The sequence below is a fragment of the Triticum aestivum genome, chromosome 4A (genome assembly GCF_018294505.1).
Source record: "Triticum aestivum cultivar Chinese Spring chromosome 4A, IWGSC CS RefSeq v2.1, whole genome shotgun sequence".
Taxonomy (NCBI): Eukaryota; Viridiplantae; Streptophyta; class Magnoliopsida; order Poales; family Poaceae; genus Triticum; species Triticum aestivum.
In genome coordinates, this window is record NC_057803.1 from 50880795 (window position 1) to 50885037 (window position 4243).

Below are 4243 nucleotides of genomic sequence, written 5' to 3' on the forward strand. Positions count from 1 at the left end.
CATAAACCCACAATTTATCGGATCTCGGCAAACACATCGCAAAAAGAAGAGTTACATCGAATAGATCTCCAAGAGAATCGAGGAGAACTTAATATTGAGATCCAAAGAGAGAGAAGAAGCCATCTAGCTAATAACTATGGACCCGAAGGTCCGAGGTAAACTACTCACACATCATCGAAGGGGCCATGGAGTTGATGTAGAGGCCCTCCGTGATCAATGCCCCCTCTGGCGGAGCTCGGAAAAGGCCCCAAGATGGGATCTCTTGGGTACAGAAGGTTGCGGCGGTGGAAATAGGGTTCCGTGTTCCTCCTGGATGTTTGTCGGGTATGTGAACATATATAGGAGGAAGAAGTAGGTCGGTGGAGCAACGAGGGGCCACTACTAGGAAAACCCCTATAGATAGACATTTAGTAGTAGCGTGGGTTTTTTGGCCCACGCTACTGCTAATTAGGAGTAGCGCGGCAGAAAAAACACGCTACTGGTGTGACATAGTAGTAGCGCGGGCATGAAAAACCTGCGCTGCTACTAAATGATTTCCACCCTGCCCCCTCATCAGACAATAGTAATAGCGTGGGGTATAAAACCTGCGCTACTGCTATATGGATAGTTGTAGCATAGGTGAGACACACAGCGCTGCTACTATGCCACCAACCGTCCACTCCACGTACTCCCACACCACCCACCCCGAGCCAGATCTAGATCGAGACCCCCTGCACCAGCGGCCTCCCGTCCAACCTTCCTCAACCTCCTCTCCTCTGCTGTCCACCGGAGGCCCCTGCACGCACGGGAAACTGCTGCTCGGCATCTCCAGCAGCCAAGGCCGGGCTCCCGGCCTCTGCGCAGCGTCGTCTCTTCCTTCCCCGTCGCCATCTGTCACCGTCGTCGTCGCGGTCCGGCCCTCCACGCCGCAGCGATAAGCACGCAAGCACGCACGCCGCCGCTCCCCTGCCTCTCTCCCCGTCCATCTCCGTCGATTCCCTTTGTCGGCGTCGGCGGGGAGTCGGCCTAGTGGACTGCGGTTCCCGCTTTGGTGGGTGGGGTCATAACTGATTTGGCATGACGGTGGCGAGCACCGATCGATCGATTGCAAGCCCCTGATGTTGTGCTCGCTTCGCTGTGTCATCTAAAGATTACTAGTTCTGTTCATGATTTGTTCAGTGTTATTTTATTACTGCATTGGTAGGGATCTAGCGCACTGCCACCCAGTTTATTTTTTGCATAGTGCATTGATTCCAGGCTCGCTGATGTGTAGGAGCGATTCATGTTGTTCTACAGATCATCACCGATAATACGGGGTGAAGAGGAAAAGGCTCATGAAACCCAGTAAATTTCTTGCTGGTTTAGTGCGCTTGTGTTCATCTTGTCTATTATATTAGGAGAAAACACCCTTCCATGCTTCTTGTACTAATTCTGATTCTTAGGTTTTTACTTGTTGCTTTTCTAGGCATGTGTGTGTTCTTGTAGATTCACACAAAGAAATACCTGCTACGTGCAGGTTGGTTGTGGGGTTCGTTTGCTATTTTTCTTAGTCCTTCCATGTGCAAGAGAGGTAGTAGCTCTCTACCTTCAACGAAGTAGCCACATGGTTGACTACCAAACCTTATACTTATGTTGTTGCTTGTTGGCCTGCTCCTTATAGTTGTCATGCTTGTGGTCGATTCAGCCGGGGATCAACAACGCCGTCATCGCCGGTGGCATGGATACCATGTCCAATGCCCCCAAATACGCTGCAACAACAAGGTTCCTACTAACTTAAGAAGAATGGCTCTGTTACTGTCGGCAGCTCTTCTAGTATAAAGTTTGTTGTTTACGTATTCTGACTAGTCGTTTACTATCTCTCTAGATAGTTTCTTACTTTCTTAGATGGAAACCTCGCAAAGTAGTTAGTGTGCAGCCAGAGTCCAGTATGATATCTCAATCTTGAGTAAAGCATTTGAATTTAAGCTAGTAGATATTGAGCTCTATGATTGAAGTGTCTCTGTTGAATACATCTATTCTGGAAAAAAAATCACATTTGCTTCTATGATAAGTAAGGTCTGTTTTCATTTACAGGTAGAAGATAGCAATGGAGTGGTAAGATTTGTGCAGAGATCTTCTCCTCCGTCGCCGTCCGCGACAAAGCTACTGGGTGCATCCGTCCATCTTCAGATCTGAATGAGGAGGGCTTTCGTCCATCTCAAAAGGTTTAATTTTTGTACCAGCTAATTAACTTGTCTTTTCATCAGTTCCTCCTTGAGTAATTGGAAAGGGAATTATATTAGACTGCTAGCTGATTCTTGGTGAAAATTGCTTTTCCTGTATGTATGTATGTATGTAGAGAGTCTTGTAGCAATTATTCTTAGAGTAAACCAAAGCAGTATTCGATGATATATTGTGAGTCACTAAAAATGTATACTCTTTTTTTCTTCAGGATATGGATGACTATATGAAAGTATGCAGGTTTCTTATCAAACTTAACAACGAGATACTAGGTGGAAGAAATGCTGCCTACAAGGAAAGGTTGAGCAGCCTAGAGAATTTATTACTGATCATGGTAAGGTTGACAAAGCCTGAAATCTCATTTTGATCCGTGTTCAAACATTACATGGTAGCATATATATACTTGAAGTTGGCATGGAATATCAAAATTCAAAATAGACTTCGCCTATTCCCTATTTTGAAAATCAGTGGGAATTGATTTTCTAAATTCCTTGGTTGTCTGTTTCCCTGTCCATGTAACAATAAATGTAGAACAGAATGTTAACTGTCAAATATTTCAAGCATATATAGCTCAAATACACAAGTATTAATTTCTTGTATAGACCAAAACAACAAGATAGCATGAACACGTATAGCTAGGGTATGCATTTAGTAGGTGTCTTTCCGTTTCGAAGATTCATAATAGACTTAAAGAGACTGATGAATGAATAAAATACCTCTACACAAGTACCCGAACTAACAAGTTTTCACTTTCCCGACGTGGGTGCAGGGGTGATCGACGTGGACTACCGCGACCAGGTGGGCATCGTGCTCTTCAACCACTCAGAGACGGACTTCACCGTGAAGCCCGGTGACCGCGTCATAGAGATGATTGTCCAGGTGATTGCAGCGCCGGAGGTCGCCGAGGTGGAGGACCTTGACGCCACCGTCCGGAGTCGTCAAGGTGGAGGACCTCGACCCCACTGTCTGGAGGTTGCCCAGGTGAAGGACCTCGATGCCTTGGTAGATACATCTAGAGAAGTGGTATACTTAGGTTGGTGGTGGAACGCTAGGGAAGATACCTACCTTTCGGTGATGTTTGTGTGCGTCTGAAGTATAAATGGGATCTCGTGATCTCTTTGAATTGAGATGTTCAATGTTGTATCCATGAACGCTGCAAGTGCTAAGTAAGAATGTAAGTGTTAAAATGGTTATGTGACCTTCATTTATTTTTTCCTGGATGTGTCCTGATTTGTATCCATGAATATTTCATCTATTTTTTTTATTTCTAATTACTTAGCAGTAGCATGGGGGAAGAATGACATTCTACTAGTACTTAGGAATAGTAGTAGCGTGGGTTGCACGCGCTACTCCTAACTTTTTAGCAGTAGCGCGGGGTAAAAAACACGCTACTGCTAAAATTTAGCTATAGCGCCATAGCAGTAGCGCGGGAAACCGCGCTACTGCTATACAAAATACCTACGCTACTGGTAGCGTTTTTCCTAGTAGTGGGCCCACGAGGAGGGAGGGCGTGCCCAGGAGGGTAGGCGCGCCCCCTGCCTCATGGCCACCTCGTTGATTTCATGACGTCCACCCCAGGTCCTCTGGATCACGTTTGTTCCAGAAATCACGTTCCCGAAGGTTTCATTCCGTTTGGACTCCGTTTGATATTCATTTTCTACGAAACACTGAAATAGGCAAAAAAACAGCAATTTGGGCTGGGCCTCCAGTTAATAGGTTAGTCCCAAAAATAATATAAAAGTGTAAAATAAAGCACATTAACATCCAAAACAGATAATATAATAGTATGGAACAATCAAAAATTATAGATACGTTGGAGACGTATCAGTGACTCCTATTTTCGCATGCGCTTTTGGAAAGAAATTTATAAGTTTTATGAACTAAAAGCTGGCACTAGAATTGCACTGCACATAAAAGGGGCTGGTCATGAGATATATGGTAACTTCCTCAACTATATCATCCGTCCAGACTTTGTTCGAAGTAAGTTTTCTTTTCAACTATCTGCATGTTGACTTACCCAGCAATATCGAATGAATTGCGTAGT

At 44.9% G+C, this 4243-nt stretch overlaps 1 pseudogene; it reads left to right on the forward strand.

Moving 5' to 3' along the window:
- Nucleotides 1-216: 216 nt before the first annotated feature.
- Nucleotides 217-3391, forward strand: LOC123081739 (uncharacterized; annotated as a pseudogene).
- Nucleotides 3392-4243: the final 852 nt, after the last annotated feature.